General features: G+C 39.8%; 1 pseudogene; it reads left to right on the top strand.

The window, feature by feature from the left end:
* LOC142492293 (WD repeat-containing protein 81-like) overlaps nt 1-25,233 on the top strand; it is a 35,040-nt pseudogene extending 9,807 nt beyond the window's left edge.
* The last annotated feature ends 574 nt before the right edge of the window (nt 25,234-25,807 follow it).

Raw genomic sequence — 25,807 nt, 5'->3', positions numbered from 1 at the left:
ATCAAAAAGTGTATTAAGCCAGCAAACACATACAGGGAACAAAAATAGAACAGATAGAACGCACCTACGCGTTTCGTACAATAGTACTTTATCAAGGTGAAGCAAGAGTAAAATAACAGCCTATTTATACCCACCTTAAACACTTCTAATCAACTGGGTTGCGGCGTCATGCGCCGACAGCTGCAAGCAGTCGCGGCAGAGTGACGCGCATTCGCAGGGATCAGGGTGTATCAGGCAGTACACAGGGGCTGCCACGTGACCTCCGTCGCATCATAGGGATGACGTCATCAGCGTGCGGCACGTAGGCTAATCACGCTGACGCAGCGTCCATCTCCATTAGTTCGGGATATGTCACGTGATCCTAATAGTTTTTTTACAACACAAAACTTTATTAGTGAAACATAATATGTAAACAAACAATAAAAAACCAAATCAATGGCTGGTTAATATAATTTCACAAACCGAGTTTTACCAAGGGACTCATTAGAACATTAAGTCACAGACTCCCAGTCTAGGTATAATATATATCATTGTAAAGATTTAATCTATATACTTTCATTGAATAATATATTATAATAATAAACAGATACAATTACAATACCATACCCATTCCTGGGACCGAAATAGAACCTTGCTAATTCATGGAGGCTTGCAAAACAGATGTATATATAGTACTATTACATCATAATCAAAAACAGTTTGTTGAAATAGAAAACTTGAAGTACAATATACATTTGAATTTATAATACATCTAAAAGAGGAGAAATATGATACCTATTATGTGTCTTATATACTTTAATTACAACATGAACACAGACTGGGATTGCATAACTAATATTAAGCAATACCAAACAATATTTAATATAACTATAATCAATGAGGGCCCATTTTATAACCACATGTATAAACAATATTTATAAAATTGGGATTAATGAAAAATTAATTATTTGGAAAATAATCTATTAAAGAAAAAATTAATAAGATACAGGTATAATCAATCAGAATTGTTAACTTATTAATATTAATTTCTTAATTGGTAAATACATTTGTTAATCAAAAAAAGAGGGGATTAAGATCAATTATTATGATATATTCATAAAATTAATCATAAAAAATGACTTAGATCCCACTCTGTGTTCATACCCAGGGGTGTTCTGGTCTTTAGGGTGAAAATCCAATAGGATTCACGTCTGTCTAGATACTTAGTCCTGTCACCACCTCTTGGGAGGATAGGTATTTTTTCAATTCCTTGAAATGAAAAGGAGTTAGTATTACCTAGTGAGCAATTATGGAAATGGTTAGACACTGGGTGATTCTGATCACCCATCCGTATAAGACGTAAGTGCTCTAAAATTCTGACTTTTAGACATCTTGTTGTTCTCCCGACATATTGTCGCCCACATCCACATTGCAGAAGGTAAATTACAAATGTGGAGTTACAATTTATGAAAGATTTTATATTGTAATTTAAACCAGAATTAAATGAGCAAAATTGTTTGCCATTTTTCATTTTTGAACATACCTTGCAATGTGTACAAGAGTATGTACCGAGGGGTAAATTGGGGACTGCTTTTTTGTCATCATTAGATTCAAAGAGACTTGGGGACAGGCTATTGGACAAAGTTTTGGCTCGTTTATACACAACGTTGGGACCCAAAATGATGTGTGGTTTCAATACTGGATCTAGGGTCAGCACATTCCAGTGTTTTTTTAAGATATTTTTAATTATTGGTGCTTGTTTGCTATACGGGGTAATAAATGAGGGGCTAACATTGTCCCTATTCGGTCTTTGTTCTTTCCTCAACAATGAACTTCTGTCTAAGTTGGATACTTCCTTTAATGATCTGTCCAGATCCGCTTTTTTGTAACCTCTCTTGAGGAACCTTGAATATAGGTCATTTACTTGATGATTATAGTCAGACTCACTCGAGCAATTTCTCCGAGCTCTGATGAATTGACTCTTGGGTATTCCACGGAACATGTTTGAAGGATGACAGCTGCTGGGTCTCAGAAAAGTATTTCTGGAGTTGGGTTTTCGATATAGTGTAGTTTGAATATTTAAAGTTGTGTCCACATATAAGCAGAGATCTAAATAATTGATGTGTTGTATATGAAACGAATAGGTGAAAGTGAGATTAAAGCTATTAGTGTTTAATAATGAAATGAATTTGTGCAAAGTGGTGACGTCACCCTCCCAAACAAACAACAAATCATCGATATACCTCTTATAAAATAAAATGTGCTCCCTATAAATGTTCAGGTCTCCAAACACGTGGAACCGCTCCCACCAACCCATGAAAAGGTTGGCGTAAGAGGGGGCAAAGCTTGTCCCCATCGCCGTTCCACGTGTCTGGAGATAATGAACCCCATTGAACAAAAAGAAATTGTGAGTGAGTAAAAAGTGAATTGCATCCAAAATAAAAGTGTTTTGTGCTGGTGATAAATCCGATTTATTTAAAAAATAATCCACAGCTGTCAAACCATGTTCGTGGGATATCACGGTGTATAAAGACGTAACGTCTAATGTCACCCAGAGTAGATTGCTTTTCCATTTGAAGTCATCTAGTGTATTTATTAAATGAGTACTGTCTCTAATATAGGACGGGAGCTCTTGTACCATGGGTTGGAGAAAGTGATTCACATACCGTGAGACACCATCTCCCAAAGAATCAATACTGGAGACAATTGGCCTCCCAGGTGGGGAGACCAATGTCTTATGAATCTTCGGGAGATGGTGAAACACGGGTATGACAGGGAAGGGTTTGTACAGATAATCCATGTCATTATCGTTCAGGACTCCTAGCATTGAACCCAAGTCTAACAAGTGTCTGAGTTCCCTCTGGTACCTTATGGTAGGATCAGATGGCAGTACAGCATAGGAAGACACATCCCGAAGTTGGCGCAATGCCTCCTTAAGGTAGTCATCCCTATGCTGTACTACCACTGCTCCTCCTTTGTCAGCATTTTTTATTATTAAGGATTTATTACATTTAAGATTATTGAGAGCTATAGATTCATCATAACTGAGATTACTGTTTTTTGTATCACAGTACCCTGTATTGAAAGAAAAACCTTTCTGTAATAATCTTAAGTCTCTTTCCACAAGGTTTTCAAAAGTGGAAAGATGTTTGCCTTTGACAAAGGTGGGATAGAATAATGATTGTTTCTTAAGACCCGAGCTCGATCTTCCCAAGAAATTGTAATGATATTCAGAGTCAGATATAGGGTTAGTATCTAGGTCTTCTAAGTCCCGGATAAGACATTGTTCCTTAAATGAGAAAATGTTAGATTGAATACGATTAGAATCATGCATTGTAACATCTGGAAAATGTGTATCAACATTAGTAGTAATACATTCAGGTTCAACTGATACAGTGTTAACAAATTGATCCTCAGCCTTGTTGATAATCTTATCACTAAAAAACTTTTTCAGTGTACATTTTCTGATAAATTTGTTTAAATCAACCATTGTTTGAAAAAGGTCAAAGTTGGTATCTGGTACAAAACCCATACCCTTATTAAGTAATGATAGTTCATCTTTTGTTAACGTTACATTAGAAATATTAATGACTGCACTTTCTTCTCCTAAAAATTCTTCTTTCTTTTGGAGGGTGCTCCCTTGTATTGAGCTTTTGGTTTTCTTGCCCCGTCTTGTTCTTTTGAGTTTTTTGAAGCCGTTGTGTGGTTTGTAGGTTCAGATGAGGTAGATGGACGCGGTTTGTAATCTGAAGATCTATCCCTTTGTTTACGTTCCCAGAAAGGGCGTTGTTCCTTAGGTGCTTCTGCCTCAGACTGTATGTTCTCCTCTTCATGTGCATTAAAGAAGGAGACTGTGTGACCCAGATATTCTGTATCTGAGGTGTCAGAGTCTGCTTTAGATTTCAGGATAGATTTTTTTGCCCAAGGGTTATTAATTTTGTCCTCTGGTGTGGAGTGAGTAGGGTGTGTCGTGCGGCTGGACCTTCTATTGGGTGTAGACCTTTCCCATAAGTACACTTGGTTGCGCTCATAGTCAAGCTTATCTCGTTCAAATTTTTGTTGTTTCTTTTCTAAAATGTCCTTTTCAAAATCTTTAACAGACTTGGCCAAATTAGTGTCCAATGCTCTGAAACCCTCCATTTTGGAGAACTTGGCTAGATGTTTTTGTGATAGCTTAATCTCTTTTTCCAAGTCCAGTTTTTCCTTAGACTTGGCTTTAACAATCAGGGATATTAATTTGGAGGAGCAATCATTGAGAATCATTTTCCACTCTCTCTCAAAATCCTGATTGATAAAGCCAAATGTAGGGGACTTTTTCACCCGTAACCCCCTGGGGATTCTTTTCAGCAGTAGATAGTTTTCCAAAAATATGAGGTCCCAATAAATTCGAGTATCAGTAATAAGTAATTTACTAAATTTTAGGAACAAATCATGAAGATCCGATGAGTCCTCACAATCTGGATTTGGCAAATTTTCAAACATACGTTTTGCTTTTTTTGATCTTTGAGTATTGTCCAAGTAATTGGAAACATAATCACTGGTGATATTGGGGGTATCAGTCTCCTCTAATTCCTCCATGTCCATTACACAGATATAAGGACTATAAGAATGTAGATATGCAAATCTTTGTTGATTGATAAACGAATTTTCAAACAAAATTCAAAAAATGATATTCAAAAATTAATAATAAATCAAAAATTGAAAAATTTGAAAAAAACTTATATCATGTGTCTTCCCCAGATGGAACAAAAAAAAGGGGGGGGTTGTTTCCCTGTATGTGTGTAGCAATGTCAACCATTGACCTGTTGTAATACTCTGAGATGAGTAAGGAGTGGTCTGGCACATATAATTGATACAAGTCCAATGAGCGACCACTTAGAGGTAAATTCAAGGAGATATGGTATGTGTGGTGCTCAGAATCAGACCGGTAACTTCTGTAACATAATTGTAATTGAGACCATAGGCTTGGTGGTCTGGCGACGACGGAGTGCCCTTCAATAAAGCAATAATGCGTAATAACTGTAGGGGAAGTGACAAGTGGAGTCAGTTGGGACAGCCACTGTGATGTACACAATAATCACCCTAACAGTATATAAAGGAAGGAACTATGTCCATTGAATAGCAGGGTTTAGATAAGGCACATTGGCACTTTACCTGCGCATCCGGGAGGGCACTCTCAGAATCAGTAGCGTGCAGTCCATCAGATAGGAAGTCCAGGAGGGTAGTTGGTGTAGATAGAGCACAGCTGCAGACGCCCTGCAATGTGAAGCAGGGAAAACAAAACCAGGCCACTCCGCAGTAGTATTATCAAAAAGTGTATTAAGCCAGCAAACACATACAGGGAACAAAAATAGAACAGATAGAACGCACCTACGCGTTTCGTACAATAGTACTTTATCAAGGTGAAGCAAGAGTAAAATAACAGCCTATTTATACCCACCTTAAACACTTCTAATCAACTGGGTTGCGGCGTCATGCGCCGACAGCTGCAAGCAGTCGCGGCAGAGTGACGCGCATTCGCAGGGATCAGGGTGTATCAGGCAGTACACAGGGGCTGCCACGTGACCTCCGTCGCATCATAGGGATGACGTCATCAGCGTGCGGCACGTAGGCTAATCACGCTGACGCAGCGTCCATCTCCATTAGTTCGGGATATGTCACGTGATCCTAATAGTTTTTTTACAACACAAAACTTTATTAGTGAAACATAATATGTAAACAAACAATAAAAAACCAAATCAATGGCTGGTTAATATAATTTCACAAACCGAGTTTTACCAAGGGACTCATTAGAACATTAAGTCACAGACTCCCAGTCTAGGTATAATATATATCATTGTAAAGATTTAATCTATATACTTTCATTGAATAATATATTATAATAATAAACAGATACAATTACAATACCATACCCATTCCTGGGACCGAAATAGAACCTTGCTAGTTAATGGAGGCTTGCAAAACAGGTGTATATATAGTACTATTACATCATAATCAAAAACAGTTTGTTGAAATAGAAAACTTGAAGTACAATATACATTTGAATTTATAATACATCTAAAAGAGGAGAAATATGATACCTATTATGTGTCTTATATACTTTAATTACAACATGAACACAGACTGGGATTGCATAACTAATATTAAGCAATACCAAACAATATTTAATATAACTATAATCAATGAGGGCCCATTTTATAACCACATGTATAAACAATATTTATAAAATTGGGATTAATGAAAAATTAATTATTTGGAAAATAATCTATTAAAGAAAAAATTAATAAGATACAGGTATAATCAATCAGAATTGTTAACTTATTAATATTAATTTCTTAATTGGTAAATACATTTGTTAATCAAAAAAAGAGGGGATTAAGATCAATTATTATGATATATTCATAAAATTAATCATAAAAAATGACTTAGATCCCACTCTGTGTTCATACCCAGGGGTGTTCTGGTCTTTAGGGTGAAAATCCAATAGGATTCACGTCTGTGGAAAGAGACTTAAGATTATTACAGAAAGGTTTTTCTTTCAATACAGGGTACTGTGATACAAAAAACAGTAATCTCAGTTATGATGAATCTATAGCTCTCAATAATCTTAAATGTAATAAATCCTTAATAATAAAAAATGCTGACAAAGGAGGAGCAGTGGTAGTACAGCATAGGGATGACTACCTTAAGGAGGCATTGCGCCAACTTCGGGATGTGTCTTCCTATGCTGTACTGCCATCTGATCCTACCATAAGGTACCAGAGGGAACTCAGACACTTGTTAGACTTGGGTTCAATGCTAGGAGTCCTGAACGATAATGACATGGATTATCTGTACAAACCCTTCCCTGTCATACCCGTGTTTCACCATCTCCCGAAGATTCATAAGACATTGGTCTCCCCACCTGGGAGGCCAATTGTCTCCAGTATTGATTCTTTGGGAGATGGTGTCTCACGGTATGTGAATCACTTTCTCCAACCCATGGTACAAGAGCTCCCGTCCTATATTAGAGACAGTACTCATTTAATAAATACACTAGATGACTTCAAATGGAAAAGCAATCTACTCTGGGTGACATTAGACGTTACGTCTTTATACACCGTGATATCCCACGAACATGGTTTGACAGCTGTGGATTATTTTTTAAATAAATCGGATTTATCACCAGCACAAAACACTTTTATTTTGGATGCAATTCACTTTTTACTCACTCACAATTTCTTTTTGTTCAATGGGGTTCATTATCTCCAGACACGTGGAACGGCGATGGGGACAAGCTTTGCCCCCTCTTACGCCAACCTTTTCATGGGTTGGTGGGAGCGGTTCCACGTGTTTGGAGACCTGAACATTTATAGGGAGCACATTTTATTTTATAAGAGGTATATCGATGATTTGTTGTTTGTTTGGGAGGGTGACGTCACCACTTTGCACAAATTCATTTCATTATTAAACACTAATAGCTTTAATCTCACTTTCACCTATTCGTTTCATATACAACACATCAATTATTTAGATCTCTGCTTATATGTGGACACAACTTTAAATATTCAAACTACACTATATCGAAAACCCAACTCCAGAAATACTTTTCTGAGACCCAGCAGCTGTCATCCTTCAAACATGTTCCGTGGAATACCCAAGAGTCAATTCATCAGAGCTCAGAGAAATTGCTCGAGTGAGTCTGACTATAATCATCAAGTAAATGACCTATATTCAAGGTTCCTCAAGAGAGGTTACAAAAAAGCGGATCTGGACAGATCATTAAAGGAAGTATCCAACTTAGACAGAAGTTCATTGTTGAGGAAAGAACAAAGACCGAATAGGGACAATGTTAGCCCCTCATTTATTACCCCGTATAGCAAACAAGCACCAATAATTAAAAATATCTTAAAAAAACACTGGAATGTGCTGACCCTAGATCCAGTATTGAAACCACACATCATTTTGGGTCCCAACGTTGTGTATAAACGAGCCAAAACTTTGTCCAATAGCCTGTCCCCAAGTCTCTTTGAATCTAATGATGACAAAAAAGCAGTCCCCAATTTACCCCTCGGTACATACTCTTGTACACATTGCAAGGTATGTTCAAAAATGAAAAATGGCAAACAATTTTGCTCATTTAATTCTGGTTTAAATTACAATATAAAATCTTTCATAAATTGTAACTCCACATTTGTAATTTACCTTCTGCAATGTGGATGTGGGCGACAATATGTCGGGAGAACAACAAGATGTCTAAAAGTCAGAATTTTAGAGCACTTACGTCTTATACGGATGGGTGATCAGAATCACCCAGTGTCTAACCATTTCCATAATTGCTCACTAGGTAATACTAACTCCTTTTCATTTCAAGGAATTGAAAAAATACCTATCCTCCCAAGAGGTGGTGACAGGACTAAGTATCTAGACAGACGTGAATCCTATTGGATTTTCACCCTAAAGACCAGAACACCCCTGGGTATGAACACAGAGTGGGATCTAAGTCATTTTTTATGATTAATTTTATGAATATATCATAATAATTGATCTTAATCCCCTCTTTTTTTGATTAACAAATGTATTTACCAATTAAGAAATTAATATTAATAAGTTAACAATTCTGATTGATTATACCTGTATCTTATTAATTTTTTCTTTAATAGATTATTTTCCAAATAATTAATTTTTCATTAATCCCAATTTTATAAATATTGTTTATACATGTGGTTATAAAATGGGCCCTCATTGATTATAGTTATATTAAATATTGTTTGGTATTGCTTAATATTAGTTATGCAATCCCAGTCTGTGTTCATGTTGTAATTAAAGTATATAAGACACATAATAGGTATCATATTTCTCCTCTTTTAGATGTATTATAAATTCAAATGTATATTGTACTTCAAGTTTTCTATTTCAACAAACTGTTTTTGATTATGATGTAATAGTACTATATATACATCTGTTTTGCAAGCCTCCATGAACTAGCAAGGTTCTATTTCGGTCCCAGGAATGGGTATGGTATTGTAATTGTATCTGTTTATTATTATAATATATTATTCAATGAAAGTATATAGATTAAATCTTTACAATGATATATATTATACCTAGACTGGGAGTCTGTGACTTAATGTTCTAATGAGTCCCTTGGTAAAACTCGGTTTGTGAAATTATATTAACCAGCCATTGATTTGGTTTTTTATTGTTTGTTTACATATTATGTTTCACTAATAAAGTTTTGTGTTGTAAAAAAACTATTAGGATCACGTGACATATCCCGAACTAATGGAGATGGACGCTGCGTCAGCGTGATTAGCCTACGTGCCGCACGCTGATGACGTCATCCCTATGATGCGACGGAGGTCACGTGGCAGCCCCTGTGTACTGCCTGATACACCCTGATCCCTGCGAATGCGCGTCACTCTGCCGCGACTGCTTGCAGCTGTCGGCGCATGACGCCGCAACCCAGTTGATTAGAAGTGTTTAAGGTGGGTATAAATAGGCTGTTATTTTACTCTTGCTTCACCTTGATAAAGTACTATTGTACGAAACGCGTAGGTGCGTTCTATCTGTTCTATTTTTGTTCCCTGTATGTGTTTGCTGGCTTAATACACTTTTTGATAATACTACTGCGGAGTGGCCTGGTTTTGTTTTCCCTGCTTCACATTGCAGGGCGTCTGCAGCTGTGCTCTATCTACACCAACTACCCTCCATCATATAAGGAACCATAAAAAGAGCCAAATTCTTCTACTATCTTTTGGGGGTTGGATGTGTGGATGCCAGATTTTAAGCGTAAAGCTTGGATATTAAACTTTGATTGTCTCTCTTTTAGCGCTCGTGCTAGCATCGTATCTGGCCTGTTAGCTTTTTCATAAAACTTCCTCTTTGACCAACTTAGTGAGTTATCGGCCCTGGACGTTAATAACATATTTAGTTCAATTTTGGTATCTTTTAATGCCTGCAATGTTTGTTTGTTTGTTTGTTTGGATGAGTCTTGTGAGATATTAGTAGAGAGTGGAGTTTGTCCTGGAGAATGACAATTTTAGCATCTCTCTCCCGTTTTCTTTTAGCGGTGATGCTGATTAATAGGCCCCTCATTGTTGCTTTGTGAGCTTCCCATAGAGTAATATGAGATTCCACAGAGCCTGTATTTAGTTCAAAGAATTGATCAATATCTTGACCTATAGCATCACAGAGTACGGGTATCTTTAAGATTGACTCATTTAGTTTCCAGTTCGCCCCTGGTCTAAAGGCCTGAATTTTGTTGCACCGTAGCTCTATTGGCGCATGGTCGGACCATGAAATATCATGGATCTCGGAACGAGCGACCATAGGAACCAATTGACCCGAAATGAAGAAGTAGTCGATTCTGCTATATGATGTGTGTGGGTAAGAGTAGAATGTATAATCTTTACTTGTCGGGTGTGTCTCTCTCCAAATGTCCACTAATTGGTTATCCTTTATGTTTTTAAGGAGGGAAGAATGAGCTTTTTTGTTGTCTGAGTCTTTTCCTCCTGATCTATCTAGGGAAGCTTGCATGACAATATTGAAATCACCTACGAGGATGATGCTGCCTTGAGATATTGAACTTAGGATTCGGAAGAAATTATTGAAGAATGCAGCGTCCTGTATATACGGGGCGTATAGGGATGCTAAGGTGATATATTGTTCATGTATAGTGCCTACAAGAATTAGAAATCGGCCTTCCGCGTCCCTTTTAATTGTTTGGACTACAAATGGGATTTTATTACTAAAAAGTATAGCTACTCCGCCTTTTTTGGTGGACGCTGAGGCTGTATAGAACTGGGAGAAGCCCTTGTCTAAGAATTTAGGTGTAAAATAACAATCAAAGTATGTTATTAAGTCTGGATGCAGAAAAAGCTTTTGATAGGATTGACTGGCCATATCTTAAAGAAACACTCGCAGCATTTGGATTCGGGGGTCAGGTGAGCAGAGCAATTATGTCTCTATACTCAGGCCCAACAGCCAAGGTTATACATCAGGGTTTCCCCTCACTCCCATTCCAGATTCAGAGCGGCACGAGACAGGGGTGCCCTTTATCCCCTCTCCTGTTTGCCCTATGTATCGAACCTCTGGTGGCGCACATCCGAGACAATCCAGATATCTCAGGGTTAAACGCATACTCGCAAACACACAAGGTGGCCCTGTATGCTGATGATATCTTATTAATAATCTCAAAGCCCCTCACCTCCCTACCAAACCTATTTGACCTACTTGACAGATTCTCCAAAGTCTCTGGATTTAAAATAAACCAATCCAAATCGGAAGCTCTAAACATTAATCTCCCTAGCCACACTGAGAAATTGTTAAAGTTAAACTTTCAATTTAATTGGCAAAGGAAATCCATAAAATATTTAGGTATTCAAATCACAAAGCGCGCAAATTATCCCAACCTAATTCGGTCACTGAAAAAAGACCTGTCCAGATGGGCCTCCAAGAAAATTTCTTGGATAGGAAGGATACATAGCATTAAAATGAATTTACTCCCCCGTATCCTTTACCTCTTCCAAACTTTACCAGTGCCACTCAGACTGAAAGATATACTCTCGCTTCAGTCTGAAATCTCCAAGTTTATCTGGAAGGGGAAAAAACCGAGAGTCAATAAAACAAATATGAAAAGATCTGTTATAGCAGGAGGCTTAGCGGTACCCTGCCTGTTATCGTATTATAAAGCGGCGCAATTAAGTCACATCATACAATGGCACTCGACCCTAAATTGAAGAGATGGGTGGAGTTGGAAGGTGCTGCTTGTTCCCCATTGGACCTCAGCAGTTTAATTTGGCTACCTAAAAGTTCCAGAAAACACATCGATATGCCGCTCACCTCAATGACTAACTCGCTATCGGTCTGGGAAGCTTCAAAAATTAAGAATTCTCTCACATCAGTCAACTCCCTAATGTCCCCCCTATGGAATAATCCGATGTTCGCACCCGGCCTAATAGGCAGCAATAGTTCAATATGGAGATCAAAAGGATATAATAGGATCAAAGACCTGGAGGGTTTTAATCTTAAAAGTAAAACATTCGATCATATCAGATCAGAACAAAATATTCCCCGCACAGAATTCTTTAAATACCTCCAGATAAGAGCATTCTACAACAAATTGGCCCCATACCCCCCTCTGACAAAATTTGAAAAGCTCTGTTGGGCAGAAACCGACACTAAGGGACTTATATCAACGATATATGGAGAAGTAGTCGATTCCTTAGCCTCACACCAACACACCCCAGCATTTAGAAACCAATGGAAGGCAGACTTAGGAGAGATCCTGGAAGAGGACGATTGGAACACCATATTCCTAGCCACGGCAAAAAGCTCTATATGCACCACACTAAAGGAGAACGCATATAAAGTACTCATGAGATGGTACCTCACCCCACTCAAATTATCTAAGTTTGTGCCAGGTTCCTCCCCTCTGTGCCCCAAGCAGTGCGGGGGAACGGCCGACTTGTTACATATGCTGTGGTCTTGCCCACGAATAGCCCAAATATGGGAAAAGATCAGGAATTGGATACAGAGGATTTTTGACCTTACTATTCCCCCAGATCCTTGGCTGTTCCTCCTGAACAGACCTCTAAACGATCTAACAAAATCACAAAATAAATTAATTGCTCATTTTGCAATTTCAACGAGGTGCGAGATCGCAGCATTATGGAAACGCCCCGACATACCAAACATCCCAAAGATTCGGAATCGATTGTGGTTTATTTGCCAGATGGAAAAGCTAACGAGTCTAGTTAACGACACTGGTGACAATTATCTAAACGTCTGGTTGCCATGGTTGGCACAGACAGACATCCCCGGGGTTGAGCGTAACACAATCTGGCAATGATAGTGATAGATGCGTTCTCCCCTAGGAGTGGGTGATCATAGGGACCCCAATATATCCCATCCGTCATATCTGACAGGAGCCAGCTCACACAATTTGCTGCCAACAGCTGGAATACTTCACTTGACCCGATGATTCCAACATCTAGTAATAAGATACCATCCTTTCCCATCCCCTCTCCCAACTCCTAATCCTCCTTCCTCTACCCCATCTCCCCCCCCCCCCTTTTTTTTTTTTTCTCCCGTTACCCCCAATCCCTGTTCTACCCCGTTTTCCACGGCTCTGTAGGGCGCAAAAAGTCGTGGAACCCCCACTTTTTATACAGTACAATATGTTCCAAAGATTGTATTTATTTTATTGCGATGCACAAAGTAACTATACAACGTGTGTTTTATTGTATTTCATGTACAAATATCTCAATAAAATACAAGTTATAAAAAAAAAAAAAGAGCGACTTTTACAGAGACAAGAAGTTTGAAGTAGTGAAATCCTCTTCTAAAAAGTCTACGCAAATCAATGGGCAAAATAAGTTAAAGAGCCAAGACACACTGGACCAGTTAAAACAATTACAGACTGTGGAGACCTAACCACTGTGAATTCAGACACGTGCTTTTCATGAAGTCAAATTGAAGGAAAAAAGTGCCAAATTCAGAACAATACTGTACATTATCCAGAAACCCTGATTTGGGTTCAATACTGGTGTTTGCATAACCCATGTTACATACTGTACATTGCTTAACTAAGCTATACTGCTACTGCTTGTTGGGTTTGTGAAGATCGAATTTGCTATATAACAAATAGCAGCATGATCACTTAAACAGTAATGTAATGAAGAGCTGCTGGCTATGCAAGGCACAGTTTGCACAGCTAAATCACTGACACTGCGCCCTGTTCTGACCCAACACCCATAAATACAGTATGTCACGAAGATATCATATAGTGTAATATGCAATAACACCCATGTCCGATCTCTCCTGCTACATTTCCAAATAAAGGCTTATTAGATACCTCCCCTTGGAAGCCAGCCAATATTAGTAAACTCAGCGGATTAACTAACTTCATAAAGGATTTCCTACATGCCCTACAATGTAATCAACTGAGGTTTCCAACTTGTACATCACCTGCTTCCAGAATTGTATTTCCTCTTGTTAAAATTGCATTTCCTATAAGTTTAGTGAGAGCATTTTACTTTTTTCTTTCTTTAACGCTTACTGCTTTAGACCAGCTTATCAAAACCCTTTTGCAGGAATAACTAGAACCTCACTGGATTCTTTTAGTACATGGGTCTAGAAATTCTTACCAGAATCCTAATGGGCTACTCGACAGGCCATCTTTTAATAATGCATACACAATCCTACATTAAGACCATACAAACGGCAATGTGTGTTTGCATTTGAATAGTTTTACAATGTTGAGCAATAACAAAAGCCCCCCTATTTATATTCTAAAATCCCACTGATTACAAATACACAAACTTAGATACTGCACATATGTATGTGTTCAGTAGTTTAATGCACACTTTTTTTAAATCACCTTCTTAGTGATAGTTTCGCTATAAAAGGAGATGGTGGCTTAGCTGCTTGGTAAATAGTACTGAAATTAGGTGCTGCATAGACAAAACACATGGCCACCTACTTCAGGTGAACCTGAAGGTGCATGGTCTCAGAGGGAATTTAAAACTCAATAATAAGGCACTAGGAGATTTGTTTTCTAAGACTGGCTTTGTGCGATGGAAGGCTTTAGCACCTGAACGTGGCAGCCTTGCTCCAGGACTATATGGTAGCACTATGTAACTGGGCATATCATTCTCTCTCTGCACCTCAGATGTTAAATTATCAAATCCTACCCTTGGAAAATGATTCTAAAGTGGTAAGGCAATATTGTATCTATAAGAATATTGAAATGTCTCCATCCCTTTGGTGTAGTAAGTGCTGAGGAAAAGACAGTTTAGCAGTCATATGTACTTACTGTAATACCTATGCAGTCTTCAGGGTTTAGCAATGCATCTGGGGTCCATACTTTGAAAACAAAAATCACGTCATTGCTTTTGCTGACCACTTTTGGATATTCCAAAAATAATAATAATGCCAGTACTCTATGGCTGTGAATTCCTGGTGCTCTTGCCACATTGCAGTGATATGCAAATACAAATACGTGTATTAAAACAGGGGCATTTAAGATGCCTCTGACCGACTATACAAGTGCATTTTTAAATAATCACGATGATAAAAGGTCAGTAATATATGGCTTTTGATTAAACAGATTGGGAGGTCATTGCATGTAGTCTGTAATATGCATTAGGCCAAGCCCAATTTATAAGATTGTAAGCCTGTCCCGTTCCTCTAATAAAGTCTTTATGTAAGGATCAGAATGCAATCGAAGAGGAAATAAAGACTGAGAAAACACTTCCAATACCTTGAGAAATACAGAGGAAAAAAATGGGTATATTTAGCCAATGCCGTTTACCAGCATTATTTATTCATAGTTCAGCTGTCTGTAAAACAAGAGACTAATTTTCATACCATATTTTTAGTTGTTCTAAAAGTCAATTTTTGTACAGTGTTTACAATATATGAAGCTGCCTTCTACTACAGGTCAGTGGGTCTTTAATTACAGGACATAGAGCGAGTTAAATATAAAGTGTTCTTCCTACACAAAAATACAAGTTGTTTGCACTGTAAAGTTTATTGAATTAAAAGATTTTTAAAAAAAGTTTCAAACCCTAAGTTCAGGGTCTACCCAGTCATCCAGGGGCTAGTGACACGCCAGTCCAGGGGCTAGTGACACACCAGTCCAGGGGCTGGTGACACGCCAGTCCAGGGGCTGGTGACACGTGTGTTTTTCAAGATTTGTAACGGTAACCTTTCATTTAAACGTGACTCTGGCAATTTTCTTCTGTATTTATGTCCTTGAAAATCTTTTGCTGTTGGTAGATCTTGAGGACTGAGCTTGGCATTTCTAATTTACTGTTAATGTGTCTTTCTGTGTAACCACAGCAGAGAAATGTAAACCGTGTTACACTTTAAATCTAGTTTATTTATTTTTTCTGACTTTTTTTTTTTTTTACATTTTGCATTAACAAGCATGTCATCTTACGAGACTAAATGTTCAGCAGCTCAGTTAAAATGTTCAATAATATACATTTACATTTGGCATATAAATGGAAGTCTTGCTTCATCCTGCGACCGTTGTTGTGTTTTTTTATTTTAAACTCACTCCTGTCTTCCGCTAACTATAGTCGCACCCAATTTTAGGAATACAAAAGAACACTTCATGTGCAATAAACCAAATTGGGCTAAAATATAGTAGTGACATGTTTTACATTTAGAACCCAAGTCTGTGTAACAAAGGAGTCATTTGGTTGCATCGATGCAAGCCTGCCAGCCGTAAGGTAAACTCCTTTCTACTTGGCAATTTAGTTTCAAATCGATATTTTTTTCCACTGTCTGTTCAACTAAGTGGGGATACAAAATAAATATGATTACGTTATTCATTTCTTGGACAATGGGGAACATTTGATAGTTTGCAATTATTCTACAAGTACAATAGGGGAACATTCTCTTTCATGGGCTGGGAAGCGAAGCGACATGTTCCGAACCTTCTAGGCCACATTTCTGAATGGAAATTAATGTTAGTGTATAATCTGTATGAAGGGCCTCTGCTCACCGCTCGTCCTATTCTCAGGGCTTCATTATGGAGACGCAGAATAGCTTGGAGCCTTTAATAGAAACGGTGCGCTGCGTGGATAGGAGAACGCTGCTGGTTGATCTTACTTTGCTTGAGGAGCTGGAGGTGTACAATGCAGAAATGGCGTATGCCACATACATCCCATTCTCCTGTCTTATAGGTAAGAATCATGCGTTGTAAGGGTAAGTAGAAATCAGAGCTGTGACTAACCAATCTGCAATTAGCAGAGTTCACAGGCGCTCCTATGTTGTGTATACACACACCTATGACTTGGACTTCTCACTGGCTCATGTTGGTGTCTTGCACTTGTCTCAACTTCCTAACCTGCTCCTCAACATGTTTTATTCATCCACAATTTCAAACACATAAACAGTGTATTTTTTGTTTGTTTGTTTGTTACAGATCCTTTTTTATTAGCTACACATTTACAGTTACATTGTAGATGAGGTTAAAAAAAGTTCAATTTATGCTAAATTTAGACAACAGATACTTGATCCTGTGTTTGTATTTACAGTATGTTGATCCAGAGGAAGGTAAACAAAAAACCCCAGAGAAATATCATCCAATTAAATCTCAAAAGGAGAAAAAAATAATTCCTCCCTGACACCAAATATTGGCAATCAGATTACTCCCTGGATCAACATCCTCATAGGCTTACTTATCTGGTACTGTATATCCCTGTATAATAATTTTTTCTTTGAGTATGTCCAATCTTTTTTTGAAGGTATTTATTGTATCTGCCATCAGCCTCCATGGTCAATGAATTCCACATTTTAACTGCCCTTTCTCTGCAACTTTGCAGTTTTAAGTAGTAAGAGTTGGGCACACGGTAATGGTCATTTTATTATTGGTTCTCTGTAACTGTGCAGTCATTGAGATGAGTCGGCCAAGGACTTTATTGGTATTAAAATTGCCAGACTTGGCTCTTGATTGAGAATTGTGCTTAAAAATGACACTTTTGTTTTTTTTAATTAATTTTTTTCCAGTTTGTAAAATGCCCACCAGAGATTTTTTTTTTTTACAAATCATCTACACACTATGATCTTGTACAGCAACATTGTGTATCCAGTTTTCTTATTTTTAGAGTAAAAAGCTAGAAATAGTTTTCCAAAATTACCCAAAGCTCTAGAATATTCAGCTGGAAATTCAGCCTTTTACAGGCTTTTCCTTCAGATTTTTTTTGTGTGTGTATCTATAAATCTCTTTTATGACTTTTTTCTTGTTGTGGTTTTGGGTGAGAATACAGGCAAATATTTCTAGCCTTGTCCATCCACATATACAGTATGGTAAGTATCGCACTCGCATGACAATAGATGCAAGCCGGCATTATACATGAAAGTACTGTACAGTGGAATCAGCAGTCTCGCTCATCCGTAGGCTTCCTCATCTTACTGTTTTTTTCTGTGAATGCTGCAGTAGATGCTAGGGCCGATGGCACCTCTCCTTGCATACTGCTCTTAGAAGGAAACAGATAGTCCACTGGGTCAGAGTGTGTGTTAGTGTTTGTCTGTGTCTATAATTTTTATTTTTCCTTTTTAAAGGTGATGTAATTTGCCAGATGATCCCAAACCGTGAGTTGATTTGGAAGCTGACAATGGTCTATCAGGAAGCCTTAATTCCAAAGGATATGGGCAGTGAGGAGCGTTCTCGGGCATGCAGTGCCAGTGTAAGGGCTTCACTCTTTAGCTCGGAGGATGAAAGCCATTCTGGCACATTCGGAAGTATCATGGTTGGAAACCGGATTCAGGTGCCTAGAGACGCACAGGTTCCTGTGTCCAAGTCCGCGTGTTTCAGCCCGGTGATGGAGAACTTGACCAGCGATGAAACCCCTTTTAAAGCAGGACCTTCAAAAGAGCGCCCACATGCTGTGTGGCAACTGGTTGGCATACTGGCAATACGAGATCGGCGTGAGCCAGCAGGAACCACACTTCTACTTTCACCAAATCAAGCACCAGAGCTTTGTGGGCCACTCGGGGGCCATCAAATTTGTGAAACCCGTGAGTGGGGAAGATTTGTCCTTGCTGCCGCTCAGGAAGAAAACAGTCCGCTTGTGGCCGCTGTATAACTAAGTCGATGGTACCAAAGAGATAGAGTCGCGTCTGACTTACGCGGAGCACAAGAAGTCTGTGTTCTATGTGGGGCAGCTGGAGTCGGTGCAGCAGGTAGTGAGCTGTGACGGAGCCGTCTGCACATGGGACCAGTTTACAGGTACAAACAAAGGCAGGGGAGGCAATTCGATACAATGAAGCCATGTATTTGTTTATACATATTCAATAGCTCGTACAGGTTTGTTTTGTTATTAAAAACAGGTGGCATTGCTGCCATTATTATTTATTTATTATTATTATTATTTTTTTTAACAAAACAACGAAGAACCATTCCCTAGCCAAAAGCCTTTACTATTTCCTCTTGATAACATGGTTTAATATGAAATCTGCTGGTGGCTTTCTATTTAAAAAAGGCAAGGTAAAATAAAACATTTCTCTGGCTCTTAAAAATGGCTTGTTAACATACTGTATGAGCACTACACCAAGTACCTTAAAAGTAAACTTCCAGGGTGTTTGCTACAGACTTCACTTTGAGCAGCACCCATTTTGACATAATACTTGAACCTATTTTGAAAACTAAAACAAGTATTGTGTGTGTGTGTGTGTGCAAATGGAAATATTACTGCATGCTCATTTGCATGTCTTAGACAGGTCTGTAACCCTGCCTTCACCATTATCACCCAGCATACAGTGCTTCCACTGCAGCAAGGGATTCTGGGAAATGACATGCAAATGAGCATACAATGCCACCTTTTGCTTCAAATCCATTTTGACGTGTATGTATCTCTCTCTATCCATCTAACTATTTCTTAGTGCTGACATGGAGTCCCTGCCCCGTAGAGCTTACAATCTAATTTTGGTGCAGGGAGGCACAGGGAGATGGTGACTTGCCCAAGGTCACAAGGAGATCTGCCATTGGGATTTAAACCAGACTCCCCTGCTGTAAAGGCAGTGACATTACCCCCTGAGCTGCACCTTCCGCCCATACACTGGCGACACACTTTATTGAAGTGTGGCCAGTTCCGCAAGCCGGGAGATTTCCCGGCTTGCAAGTGGCATCCCCTCGGCGTGCCGCGCGTCACCGATGCGCGGTCACGCGTCATCGGGTGCCTGCGCCCCCTGCACGCGCGTCCAGGGCTCCCCGAGGGAGCCCTGGTGTCCCGCGATGTGGGGGACGGCGGCAGGGGGTTCCGGGGGACCCGGCGGACCCGGAGAGGGGGAAGCCGCGATCGGCGGGCCTCTCCTCCGCTGCTTCGGCGCGCGCCCGGCACCCTCCGGCGCGCGCCAGGTAACTGCTGCGGCCGAGAACGGGCAAATGCTCGAATAAACTCGGCCGCAGCAGTAATAGCAGAGCAGTGCAGCTTTACCAGTGTAGCACCACTTGGCAATACAGTATCTTTTGCATTTACAAAGGGGGAATTGTCTGTGCTATTTCTGTTCAAAATAAAATTGTAACAACCTGAATTGTGGGGCCACCTGGAAATCAAAATGGTCACTGGTGGCATCATCACGGGCAGGATAACCATTCAATAGGACCCAATTTGCAATGCATTTTATTTAAAAACAAAAATTTTAAATCTGGAGTTATTTTGTTGCAATTGTGCAATGTAAAAATGTAGCATTTTTATAAAAGGTGACGGCTTTTACTTGGACTAAAAATACAAATGTTAAAACGGGCGTCCGTCAGATTGTATTCGGACCAAGCTATGCTCGCCTACCAATTGGGGCTCAAAAACTTGTTCTAATGATATCTGTCAGATAGAGGTGAGCAAATCATTTGCTGCCAAATTTTAGCTATTCATTTATTAACCAGAGTTTTTCTATATACTGAAATTCCATTTAGTGACCCCTGCTGAAGTTTGTGAATTTCTGGGTGATCACAGATGATTTATTTATGATTTAAATTTTTTTTTTGTTATCCACTGTTTCTCTTTCCAATTCATTCAATTAAACAAAACATAATAAGACACGTGTTAGTGCAAAAGCATGGCGACAATTTGTGTATCTGTACTTTGAGCCCTCCTCTTATGGTAAATGCAATGCTATAATTATTTAGCGCCATCTAGTGGGACGCTGGTGTTTCACTACGTATAAGGCTCTTATTCAGTAACCTGTGAAGCAGCTTCCCTGTACTGGAGAAAATAACCGCTTTATTCAAATGACTGGAACTAAAATCTTCTCCATTTGAGGGATGCGGCTTCAGCATGTTAAATAAGAGCCTACGGGGCTCATTTTGTATATACACTGAAGCAGACGTTCGGGATGTTTTTGTTCTTTTTTTAAATTTATTTTTGCTGAAAATCCCCATTGATGTCTATGGTGAATTTTTCGGTCGAAAAACCCCTTCCCCACCGCCCCTCTTCTCATGGCCGGTTTGATGCTGGCGTGCCATTGGTACATTGCACCGGGGCCCATGATTGCTGAGACCTTCTTGCCTGTAGAATGGGAGCGACGAGGGAGGGAGCCCCCCACGGCAGCAATCACAGAAACCTGGCCCAACTTCCATGTCAGAACCCCCTTCCGAGTGGGCTCCCTCCAGCGCCGCAGCCAACCCACAGGTAGGGCTACCGGGAAGGGAATAGGCCCCACACTTAGTTTGCACTGGGCCCCTGTGATTTCTCCCAAGCCAGGTCCTGCCTTCTGTATATATAGAATAAGGTCTTCAACCACCTGATTTTTTTTTTTGTGCTTTTGAAATACTGGTGCAATGCGAGGGACTAGCGGTCTCTTCCTACTAAAGATCTGTTGGTGCACACAGCATGTTAGGTGCAGTAAACGTTCTTCACTTTGCAAAGGTAAAACCATCCGAACCTACGAGACTGGGGATAGCAAAGTGCCCATCACGGCTGTAGCAACGATGCCGCCTCCTCACTGCAGTGTCGCTGTTGGAAGTGCTGACTCCGTCCTTCGCTTCATTGATCTCCGGAAACCAGGACTGCAGGTCAGTGTGCGGCTTTAAGCTCATCTGTTTTGGCAACACGGGCCAGCAATGTAAAAAGAAGCAGTAGAAGGGATAAAAGAAAATGTCTGCCAACTACATCCACCTTTTACCTTGTAGACGTACGGGGGTCAAGGTTCCATTGTAGCTGAAGCGGAAGTACTGGGGTGGTAATATACATTACATAACAGTAGAAGTTGGTCTTTATAGAAACATGTACTGTATGCATGAATTTATTTATATAGCGCCATTAATGTATATAGCGCTTCAGAGCAGTAATACATGTGACATAATCATATAAATAATAAATAACATATAATGGGAAGAATTGCTTCAGACATAAAAGTAACATTTAGGAAAAGGAGTCCCTGCTCTGAAGAGCTTACAATCTAATTGGTAGGTAAGAAGAACGTATAGAGACCGTAGGAGGGCGTTCTGGTAAGGGTGCCTGCAAGGGGCAAGGGATGCAATGCAATGTATGAGATGCAATGTATCCGCCACAGCGTTATACTTTGTTAAACAGGTGTGTTTTAAGATGGGTCTTGGATAGTGAGGGTGCTAGTCTGATATTGAGGGCAAGGGCATTCCAGAGGTGTGGGGCAGTCAGTGAGTGAGGTTTAAAGCGGGAGATGGCTTTAGATACAAATGGGGTATACCGAAGACATCTTTGAGCAGAACAGAAGAGTCGGGATGGTGCATAGCGAGAAATTAGGGCTGAGATGTAAGGAGGGCCAGAAGAGTGTAAAGCTTTAAAAATGAGGAGGAGAATTGAGTGTGAGATGCAGGATTTGATGGGAAGCCAGGAGAGGGATTTCAGCAGGGGAGATGCGGAGACAGATTTAGGAAACAGTATAGTGATTCTGGCAGCAGCGTTTAGGATAGATTGTAGGGGAGACAGGTGAGAGGCCGGAAGGCCGGACAGCAGGAGGTTACTGTAAGCAAGACTGGAGCCAATGAGGGCCTCTGTCAGAGTTTTAGCTGTCAAGCTGCAGAGGAAAGGGCGTATCTTTGTAATATTGCGGAGGACATAAATGCCGGTTTTAGTTACCTTTTAAATGTGAGAGGAGAATGTGAGAGAGGAGTCGCGTGTGACTCCTAGGCAGTGTGCTTGTACTACTGGGCATTTGATAGTACTTCCAACAGTAATGTGGAAGGAAGTAATAGGGCCAGGTTTGGGAGCAAATATGAGGAGCTCTGTTTTTGACATGTTAAGTTAAGAGACATGCAGAAACTTTTGTCTGAACGGCAGGTGGAAGGAAATGTGTGTGTCATCAGCATAGAGGGGATATTTGAACCCAAGAGATGTGATTAGGTCACCTAGAGAGAGTGTAAAGAGAGAAGAGGTCCCAGGACAGACCCATGGGGTACCCCCACAGAGGGTTCGATGGAAGAGGTGTTGGCAAAAGAGACACTGAAAGTACAATGGGAGAGGTAAGAGGAGATCCAGGATAGAGCTTTGTTACGGATACCAAGTGTATGAAGAATGTGAAGGAGGAGAGGTGGTCCCCAGTATCCAATGCTGCAGAGAGATCGAGTAATATGAGCAGAGGGTAATGACCTCTGTCTTTGGCAGCATGAAGGTCATTAGTTATTTTAGTGAGGGCTGTTTCTGTAGCGTTTTAAGACTTATGTGGAACTTCGCCTTTAAACGTGAAATCCCGTTCAACGGAAGTTACGTGGGTTAATTTTGCAGGACTAAGTGATTTAGTATTTTCCATTTTTTCTTTAAATGCTCATCCTAGAAATGTTTTGCAAACAAGTCTAATGGTGTTATTACTGCCCTTATTTCTTTACTGATTTTTTTCTATCTATATCTATCTCTCTATCTATCTCTCTCTCTCTATCTCTCTCTATCTCTCTATCTATCTCCCTCTCTATCTCTCTCTCTATCTCTCTCTCTATATCTTTTTTTTTTTTTGCCCTATTTGAGCATTTTAACTCTGAACGATGCCTGTCTGCTACACTGGCTTTCGTTTTTGTTCTTCAGGCAGCAGATGGAAACATCGTTGTAAGTTCATCCTCTGATCACTCGCTGACCGTCTGGAAGGAGCTAGAGCAGAAACCTTTACATCAGTTTAAATCCACCTCTGACCCCACCCATGCGTTCGACCTGTACGACAGCGAGATTGTCACTGGCACCGTGGCAAACAAGATTGGAATCTACTCCCTCTTTGGTTCTTCGGCCCTGCCCAACAGCAGCACCAAACTCAGCTCGGAGAACTTCAGGGGGACTTTGACCAACTTAGCTGTTCTTCCTACCAAACGGCTTCTTCTCTTGGGTTCAGACAATGGAGTTGTCCGTCTTCTGGCTTAGACGATTTCACTCTGGTTTAATTTTGGTAAATGCGATAGCTGCAGTAAATCGTAACCCTGTGCTTTACAAAACTGCATTCATAAAAGCCATTGGCTTGATATTACCAATGTATTCTTATTAGCCATTCCTAGACACGCCAACAAATAAGTGGTTAGTAAGATACTAGATGAGGGGGTATTTCTAGCAAATCAGTATTAACGCATGAGTGGTGGTGCTAGCTTTCAGGTGGCCCTGAGAAGACTTACATTAGGTGACTATTCTCTCTCCATTTACGTAGGAATTCCGTGTCTGAATCATTTTGTTGGAGGAACAGAGGTTAACCACCTTAAGCAGGGAGAATAGGATCTAGAAATCCCTCAAATTGTGGTTCCACATAACGTATAAGCAATACCAAGTGTGGTTTTTATGTACTTTTACTTGCAAAAAAATGGTTCCCTCTTCACTTTATAAGCTATAAATTACAAAAGTATCTTGTGTAACTGGTGCACGTAACTGGATAATCTTTATCCAGAGTGGCTTGATTAACTCCATTCCTGTTATATTTTTTATGGTGACAACTGCCCAAGGTAATAACATCAATCGTGCAATGAAATAAATAATGCAAATGACATAATTTGTATATCTACTGACATATAGCTTTATTTTCATTAGCATTAGCGTTAACATTGATAAATATCTCATTGGCATACAACATCTCGTGTTAGCTGTAAAAGACTGGTGTGCAGGGTTGTTTTTAATCATTTGAGCATTATTTGACAATGTCATTCTTATAAACTTAAGCCAGGGTATCTCAGGAAATATAACATTCTCAGGCTTCATTGATGCCCGTTTGGTTTCAACATATATTTTTGTATTGGTTCTTCTAATCTCACTTCTGGAGCATCTGGCTGTGCCCAATTTAATTCTGTCCTTGGTAGCCTGTATTAACCCAGTGAGCCATGAGTTGTGAAACCAATTGATTTGCAATCCACACGTCACCAAACTAACTGTTAACAGGCTCTCTAGTTTGGCTACTTCCTGCAAACCTTCTGAAAATGGCTCCCACTGGAATCCACATGGCTACAGGCATGTCCTGTGAGAGTCCCTTCCTCAAATGGTTACTGTACGTCAGACTGAGCAGGAGGAACCTTCTTCACATTGCATTGCAGTGTATTAGGCTCCCCCCACAACAAAGTAGATTCATATACTTTTATAAGTGTCAGCTATGATCAACTTTTTAGTTTTGTTTCCTTGTCCACTCTTGATTATCCATAACTTCAGTTTGCGCCTCCCATTGCTGCAATATTTAGCTATACGGAGTCCTGTTATGCTTTTACCTACCATCTAAAACAGGGATGGGCAACTCCAGTCCTCAAGGGCCACCAACAGGTCAGGTTTTCAGGATATCCCTGCTTCAGCACAGGTGTCTTCCACTGAGCCACTGATTGAGCCACCTTTGCTGAAGCAGGGATATCCTGAAAACCTGACCTGTTGGTGGCCATAAGGACTGGTGTTGCCCAGCCCTGATGAGCGACCTACCGGATATTATTGCTTTTATGCCAACCATTCTAGTTGCCAAGCCATGCTACCTACTCCTCATGGGCCCTGAACTCCTCCAAATAGCACGAGGGAAAATATAAATGCCAGCAAATTGCTTACCTGGTTGGTTATATCAGAAGGTTAGATGTCAGCAGGTGCAACTCAAACTTAGATCAGATCTATGCCAACTTTTTTTTTTTACGCAGACAGGGCTGAGGAAAGATGTGTATAGAGAGACCAGTCAAAGCTCTATATATAGTATGGGATGCTCTTTTTCAGTGCTAGTAATATGTGTTTTAGTTGCAAATATAAACCTCTTCACTAATGTTCTTCTTTTCATCCATTAACGGTGCAGGCCCACGTAAACCACATTGAACTATTCAGATTGTCTTGATAACTGGTGCTTTAAAAAACATAATATGAATAATTTAGCCAATAAGATTTGGTTGACCTACTGTAGCAGCCTTTATGAAGTTTGTACCCGATGTACAACA

Source organism: Ascaphus truei, chromosome 4 (genome assembly GCF_040206685.1).
Source record: "Ascaphus truei isolate aAscTru1 chromosome 4, aAscTru1.hap1, whole genome shotgun sequence".
NCBI lineage: Eukaryota > Metazoa > Chordata > Amphibia > Anura > Ascaphidae > Ascaphus > Ascaphus truei.
This window is presented reverse-complemented; position numbering and strand designations above follow the sequence as displayed.